Genomic DNA, 8,721 nt, shown 5'->3' on the forward strand with positions numbered 1-8,721 from the left:
ATAGGATGATGGACAACCTCTTTATGATATAAGTTCAAGAGTTGTTAAAATCTTTGGTTAAAGAGGTGAATGAATAGTTCTCTCCATCCAAAAACGTCTTGTAAGGATACCATTAAAATTCATTTTTTTTTCTAAAAAAATATTGATTGTATATAAAGAAAAAGTATAGAAAATCAAATATCTAATCAGTCAAGAATTGAACAACTCAATTAATAATTATTAATTTTAAATTATTTTTCAAATTCAAAATTTGTTTCCTAGCCGGAATTGAAACAATAATTATGAGATATAAATCCTTTGAACTAGCTATTTCTGTAATATTGAAAACCGGACTCAAATATATGTAAAGTCTTAAGAATCCAATTTGATGATTGAAAGTTATTTCTGTATTCTAAAATGGGCCATGTAACAAGTGTGAATTTAACTAATTTGAGTTAATCGAGTAGTCAGCTCATTGATTCGCTTAAACAAGTGTCGGGAGTTCGAACAAACCCTTAAATGGAGCTCCAATTCGCGACGGATTAGTTCTTGGCCTATTAAGTTGGGAGATACCGTGAGCAACAAAAAAAAAGTGTGAATTCCAGCCCAGACAGTTTTATTTTGTTTCTGTTGGTATAAGAAAACGCTACTCTTCTTTTCTATTTTCATTATCATTATCATTTTCAAAGATTGAGATGTGATATCCTTGCCCCAAGAATAACTATGATTACTTGATTAGGCAGTTAACTATCATCTCAAATATGAATCCTTTTGAAGAAGTTTCTTTTTTATCAATTATGAGATCAATGACAACAGAGATGGAACTCCAGAGACATAATTAAGAGCTGCTCTCATAGTCATGGCTACCACTTCATGTTCAAATATGCAAGCCATGAGACATTGGGAACAGAAGCTTTAGAGACTGATGTGGATTCATGAAGTTGAAGACAGTGAAGGAAGTGTTTCATGAGCATGAGATACAGAAGATGGAATTTGAGAAGAGTAAGTGTTGTTAATTTGAGCTTAACAAACATTTTGCCACTTCATAATAGCAGCTTATTTAACTCTGTTCATGAGCAATGGATTATGCATTCTCAATATTAGTCTTTATTTGAAAGGAATAACGGATACACATGAAAGAGCCTAGCAGCGGAAACAACACAAATGTCCAACACAAGAACAATATGAAAACACTCACAACACAATATGGCAGCAACTATAACAAGCAAATATAGCAAGTAAAGCAATAATAAGAACACACCGAGATTTTAACATGGAAAACCCCCTCAGTGTGAGAGGTAAAAACCACGAGTCGTCCAGACCAATGAAATAGCTCCACTATAATCAAATGAGATACAAGAGAGTCTCAAACAAAGCACAAAAATGTGCATATAACCATCCAAAAAATCAAAGCACCAAAGCTCACAAATGAAAAGCAAGAAGATGAAATATACCCAAAACAATAGAGCTGCTGTCGAAGCCAATTTCTCCCTCTGCAGACTTCCAATTAAAATCTTTACCATCCAGAATGAATAACAAGATGTGAAGAATCTACAGTTCAAATTTCACGTCGATCTAACGGTGAAAGAATGAGAAACTGCCGTTCCAAAATTGCTGCTCTGTGTAAAAATGGGAAACCTAATTTCTCTCTTGCGAAGCCAATTTCTCTCACTGAAAATTTCCAATCAACATCTCCACCGACCAGAATAAAGAACAAGATGATAGGAACAGGCAGTTTAAATTTCAAGCCGATCCAACGGTGAACAACTGAGAAACTGCCATTTGAAATTTACTACTTTGGGCAAAAACGGGAATTCTATTTTTTCCCTTCTCTCTCACTTGGTGGCTACTCTCTCTCACTCTCAATGACTCACAAAAATCTGAATTAGGGTTGCGGCACAATGGGTGCAAGAGACACCCTTAAAATGTTGGGATTGGGCCTCACAAAGGAGAGAAAAACCCAACAAATCTCCCCCTTCTCGACTAGGTGGAGGCTCTCGCCATTCCGGCGATCAAACAACATGTTTCAAACTTTTCTCTTGACAATGCTTTTGTCATCATATCAGCACGCATGAGTAATGTCTGGTCTAGTACATACCATAGCATACATCAAGCTTCCAACAGCTGAGGCATAAGGAATTTCATCCATGGCTTGTTTCTCCTCATCAGTGGTTGGACACTGCTTGGTACTCAACTTAAAATGAGGAGCAAAAGAACTAGCAACACATTTGGCATCATTCATGCCAAACCTTTGAAGCACCTTTTTTATGTACTTCTCCTGTGACAAATAAAGCTTCTTGGAATCTCTATAACGAGTAATAGTCATGTCCAAAATTTGTTTGGCAGGACCCAAGTCCTTCATAGCAAAGAACTTGCTCAATTGTTTCTTCAACTCATTAATCCTCAAAGCATTCTTGCCCACAATCAAAATATCATCCACATAAAGCAAAAGAATGATAAAATCATCATCAGAAAATTTTTGCACAAATACACAATGATATCTGAAGTTGTCTTACGGTAACCATGCTTCCCCATAACAGATTCAAACTTCTTGTACCACTGTCTTGGAGCTTGCTTCAACCCATAAAGACTCTTCTTAAACTTGCACACAAAATCTTCCTTTCCTTTAACAACAAAGCTCTCCGGTTGCTCCATGTAGATCTCCTTATCTAAATCACCATGAAAAAAAGCTGTCTTCACATTCATTTGCTCAATCTCCAAATCAAGAGACGCTGCTAATCCAAGCACAGCATGAATGGATGACATCCTCACAACAGGAGAAAAGATCTCCTCATAATCAACACCTTTTCTCTGGCTAAAACCTCTAACAACCAATCTAGCCTTATACCGAGGCTTAGAATTGTGTTCTTCATTCTTGATTCTGAATACCCATTTATTCTTCAAAACTCGCATAGCTTTCGGTAGCTTCACTAACTCATAGGTATCATTCTCAAGCAAGGACTTCATTTATTCTTGCATAGCTTCAAGCCATTGAGTTTTGCTTTCATCTTCAACAGTCTCTCCAAAACATTTAGGTTCTCCCCCATCAGTCAACAAAACAAACTCATGTGGAGAATACCTTGATGAAGGCTTCCGCTCTCTTGTAGACCTTCTAAGTGCATTTGCAGGAATTTCCAAAGCTGGTTCTTCATCTTGATCATCATCACCAACTTCATCAAGTATCGGATCAATTGTTCCATCTTCACTTGCACTTGTATCATTCTCATTATTTTGAGCTTCAACTCTACCATCTTCTACCATAGGCATAAAGGGAGTAATATCCAAGTCAGAAAAATCATCACTAGGCTGAACCATTGGCTTCTCAGTATTATCAACATCCTTCAATGTTTGGTCTTCAACAAAGACAACATCTCTACTCCGAATCACCTTTTTGTTAACAGGATCATAAAACCTGTAACCAAACTCATCCATGCCATAGCCAATAAAAATACATTGCCTAGTCTTTACATCAAGCTTAGATCTCTCATCTTTAGAAATATGAACAAAAGCTTTACATCCAAAGACTCTTAAATGATCATAAGAAACATCTTTACCTGACCATACCTTCTCTGGCACTTCAAATTGCAAGGAAACACATGGTGTCCGGTTCAAGACATGAACAACAGTGCTCAAAGCTTCACCCCAAAAGGATTTTGCCAATCCAGACTGTGACAATAAGCACCTAACTCTTTCAACCAATGTTCTGTTCATCCTTTCAGCCAAGCCATTCAACTAAGGAGTCTTCGGAGGAGTCTTCTGATGTCTTATACCATGCTCTTTACAATAAGCATCAAATGGACCTGAGTACTCACCACCATTGTCAGTACGAATGCATTTCAACTTCTTCCCAGTTTTTCTTTCAACAGAAGCTTGAAATTGCTTGAACACATTCAAAACTTGATCTTTGGTCTTCAAAGTGTAAACCCATAATTTCCTAGAATGATCATCAATAAAGGTTACAAAATAGATAGACCCTCCAAGTGTTCTTGTCTTTATCGGCCCACATACATCAGAATGCACCAAGTCAAGTATCTCTGACTTCCTTGAAGGTGGGTAGCTCTTGAAAGAAACCCTGTTCTGTTTCCCAGCAAAGCAATGGTTGCACTTTTACAAAGCAACCTTACAACCAGATAAAAGATTCCTCTTAGATAACATATTCATGCCCTTCTCACTCATATGACATAATCTCTTATGCCATAAATCAGTTTCATCAACAAACTCAGCAGCATTAACAACATCTTTCACAATCTTTGCTTAAGTTAAATAAAGAGTAGAGTGTCGAGTACCTCTAGCAACAACCATGGAACCCTTGGTGAGCTTCCAACTATCACGAGAGAATGAGCTATCCAAGTCTTCATCACACAATTTACCAACAGAAAGTAAGTTCAACCGAATATCTGGAACATGCTTCACACGCTTCAAAGTCAACTTGGTACCGTTGGAGGTTTCCAAGCAAACCTGTCCAACACCGGCACATTTTGCAACACCTTGATGATCTATTTTTACATCACCAAAATCACCAGAAGTATAAGACGTAAACAAATCCCTCCTAGATGTAACATGAATAGAAGCACCGCTATCAATCACCCAACTAGTGCTATTATCAACAAGGTTAACAGATTCAAACTTCTCAACAACAAGAAAATCATCATGAGTTACATTAACCTTGTCTTCCTTGCTACCATCATCTTTATTTGTGCTCTTGTCTTTACTTGCCTTGGCTTTCTCCTTCTTTAGCTGCCAACAAAATTTCTTCACATGTCCCTTTTGACCACAATGATGACACTCAATATTCTTATACTTTCCTCGAGACTTGCTTCTGCTTTGATCTCTACCTTTAGGACCTCGACTTTTGCTTCTCCCCCTAGACTCAGAAACAAGAACATATGAATGTGTAGTCGATGTACCTTGTGACTTTCTTCTCATCTCTTCATTCAAAACAATGCTCTTGGCAAGATCCATAGAGATTACACCATCAGGAGCAGAATTGGACAATGACATTCTGAGAATTTCCCACGAGTCTGGTAAGGAGTCAAGAAGTAACAATCCTTGAACCTCTTCATCAAACTTGATACCCATGAAAGATAACTGATTCATAATTCCTTGGAAATTATTCAAGTGATCTGTCATTGATGTCCCATCTGTATACTTCAAAGCCAACAACTGCTTGATCAAAAATATCTTGTTATTCCCAGTTTTTCGAGCATACAACTGTTCAAGCTTAATCCAAAGAGTCCGAGCATGTGTCTCTCCAATAATATGGTTCAACACATTATCGTCAACCCACTGCCTAATATATCCACAGACTTGTCTATGCAACAAAGTCCAATCATTATCAGATTTATCATTAGGCTTCTCTGTACCAAAAACTGGTTGATGAAAATTCTTGACATAAAGCAAATCTTCCATTTTTGACTTCCATAAATCATAATTAGGACCATTAAGAGTGATCATCCTACTAGTATTAGTATTAGCTTCCATTGTTCACAAAATCACAAGCCCAGAAAAATACCAACAAGCTCTGATGCCAGTATGAAAGAGCCTAGCAGCGGAAACGACACAAATGTCCAACACAAGAATAATATGGAAACACTCACAACACAATATGGCAGCAACTATAACAAGCAAATATAGCAAGTAAAGCAATAATAAGAACACACCGAGATTTTAACGTGGAAAACCCCCTCAGTGTGAAAGGTAAAAACCACGAGTCGTCCAGACCAATGAAATAGCTCCACTATAATCAAATGAGATACAAGAGAGTCTCAAACAAAGTACAAAAATGTGCATATAACCATCCAAAATATCAAAGCACCAAAGCTCACAAATGAAAAGCAAGAAGATGAAATATACCCAAAAAAATAGAGCTGTTGTCGAAGCCAATTTCTTCCTCTTCATACCTCCAATTAAAATCTTTACCGTCCAGAATGAAGAACAAGATGTGAAGAATCTACAATTTAAATTTCACGTCGATCCAACGGTGAAAGAATGAGAAACTGCCGTTCCAAAATTGCTGCTCTGTGTAAAAATGGGAAACCTAATTTCTCTCTTGTGAAGCCAATTTCTCTCACTGAAAATCTCCAATCAACATCTTCACCAACCAGAATGAAGAACAAGATGATAGAAACACGCAGTTTAAATTTCAAGCCGATCCAACGGTGAACAACTGAGAAACTGCCATTTGAAATTTACTGCTTTTGACAAAAATGAAAATTCTGTTTTTTCCTTTCTCTCTCACTTGGTGGCTACTCTCTCTCACTCTCAATGACCCCCAAAAATCTGAATTAGGGTTGTAGCACAATGGGTGGAAGAGACAGCCTCAAAATGTTGGACTTGGGCCTCACAAAAGAGAGAAAAACCCAACAACACAATGAATATAGCAGCTTATTTAACTCTGATTGGTGCTGCTCAAGGTTTGAGATTTCAATTTTTGTCCTTCACATGAGAGAAGGTACATATACTATGCTTAACCTTAGTATTTGCATGCTAATCTATTGATATTGTTTTTGAAATACTTAAAAACCCAAATGCTAACTTGCTCATAGGTTGTGTAGCCATGAATGCACCAATGGAATAATCTTATCCGCACCTCCAAGAAACAAAGCTTCAGATGTGGCTCGTGTTATTAACTCTCATTTTGTACTTGAATTCATCCTTTGCACTGTGAAGTTTGACTTAGAGTTGAGATTATGATTACCTCTCATAATCGTAGAACATAAATTAGTAGAATCTAGAACTGTTTAGTAGGATTGGGACACAAGGTTGAAGTTGATCTCCTTGCTCCATTTTAGCTTTTTTACCGCAGTAGGATGTATCTACGAGACTCTAATATTCAAATCAGTAATAATTTAAGAGGTAAAAAGATTAGGGTGGATAGAATACTTTTAATATATGTTAATAAGCACTTTATTTATAATGTTTCAAAAGAAAAATTTAGGAAGGATTTAAATAAATCTACGTGGCATAGACACAAAATTCTACGTAAATATAATTTAAATTACATTTTGTATGATGAGAAAGTCTAGGAGATCAGCAAATTTTGTGGTTTATTTTTAGTCATTAATAATGTTTTTAATAGTGTGAGATTGTATCTAATAGTGTAAAATCATTCAATTTTCTTTTGATAGTTAAGTATTGGGCAGAATTTAACAAAAGTGTTGGTCCCTAACACTCCTGTTTTATGAATTAATATGTCTCAAAAAAGTCATTTTTGGGTTGGGTACTATTTTAGACCCAATATGGGAGTTAGACATTGCTCCCACTCCAGAATGGGAATGGATTCTTTCAATTGTTGAAAAAAAATTAAGGAAGTAAAGTGTGATTTATAACCCTTCAATGCATTCTCTCTCATATTTTTTTTGGTCCCACTTATAACAATTAATAGTGAGAAATTACACTTTACTCCCATAATTGTTAAAAAAAATAGAGAGAATCCATTTTTCTCGAAACCTATCTGTTCTTTAATGTCTATCTTTCATAGTCAAGTATATACTACAACTATGTTCACACGCATTCAAGTTATATGCTACCTGTGGGAATTTATTCTATTTTTATGTTCGACCAAAAATATACTATCTGTAATTAAGTTGAAATGACCTAATAGTTAGTTCACTAATTCGTTTAAACAAATGTAGGGGTTTGTGCATGAAACTTAGTATCATAGATTAGTCTTTGATCTATGGACTTGAAAATTTTCGTAGAAAACCAAAAAATACAAACTACCTGTATTAATGTTTTGTCATGGTCCACAACTCTTTTCTTAAGTACCCTGTAGTTTGTACTTTGTACAAATGAGCACCATACGTAAGTCATTCTTTAATTAATGATTTTAAAATGTAGATAATTATTTTTGGATACTCATTAACAAAATATTTCCTAATAAGTTTAAAGCTTTCCTAATGCAAAGTTCGTTCATATATTATAATATTCAATATAGATCGTCCTTTTCTTTTTTTGTTTTGTCCCAAAAAATGGATCATAGCTTAATAAGAAAGAAGATAAAAACAGAAAAAGTTAGCTACTTGAGTAAACATAAATTAAATACAGATCAGAACATGGGTTACATGGTTAACGTGGTTCGGCCAGAAATAAAATAAAATAATTTAGTTAATTTAATTCAATCATTATCTCATGATACCGAAGTTTTAAACTTTTTAAGAACCTATATATAGCAGTTATTATTAGGACAAAACTTGAGGTTGGTAATCAATATAAGAAAATAAAACCAGATCATATGATCTCAAGTTATTTAAAGTAAATACCGGAAATCAAGTTAGTCCTTTAATAATATATTTTTTTTCTGTGGAGATTATATTTATTTTAATATTAAAATAGTTCGCGTGTATTAATAAAGATAAAAACATCTATGCCTAACATAATACATTAAAAAGCACTCACTTCTTCTTTCTTAAAATTCTGAATGTCTTGCTTGCTCCATTACCACTACTCATATGCATGTAGTTTCATGTGCTCAAATGTTAGTGTCAATTTCTATATTCTTTCATTCCAAGATCTGTACCTGTGTGTACTGTGTACTGTATGTTATTGAAAATGTATATATTAACAAAATACATGTGTACAAGGAAAAATTTTTATTACTACACATATCTGTATTTACACTAGTACTACGTATTTTCTATTAATGCTTTTATTTATTTGATTGTTATATGACATAAATTGAGAATGAGAAAGAGTGGTTAAAAGAATGGATATTCCCTCCATTTCAAAATAATTATTGTTTTA

At 35.0% G+C, this 8,721-nt stretch overlaps 2 long non-coding RNA genes across 2 annotated transcripts in view; one reads left to right on the top strand and one right to left on the bottom strand.

Moving 5' to 3' along the window:
• Positions 1-2,058, bottom strand: part of LOC110269020 — an 11,718-nt gene extending 9,660 nt beyond the window's left edge. Inside the window, exon 1 of the long non-coding RNA XR_002357905.1 lies at positions 2,024-2,058. This is a non-coding gene — a long non-coding RNA (uncharacterized LOC110269020). The remainder of the gene's footprint in view (positions 1-2,023) is intronic.
• On the top strand, positions 6,312-6,755 carry LOC110269022. The gene is made up of 2 exons (XR_002357907.1): positions 6,312-6,430; positions 6,525-6,755. It is a non-coding gene; the product is annotated as an uncharacterized LOC110269022 (long non-coding RNA).

Source organism: Arachis ipaensis, chromosome B02 (assembly GCF_000816755.2).
Source record: "Arachis ipaensis cultivar K30076 chromosome B02, Araip1.1, whole genome shotgun sequence".
Taxonomy (NCBI): domain Eukaryota; kingdom Viridiplantae; phylum Streptophyta; class Magnoliopsida; order Fabales; family Fabaceae; genus Arachis; species Arachis ipaensis.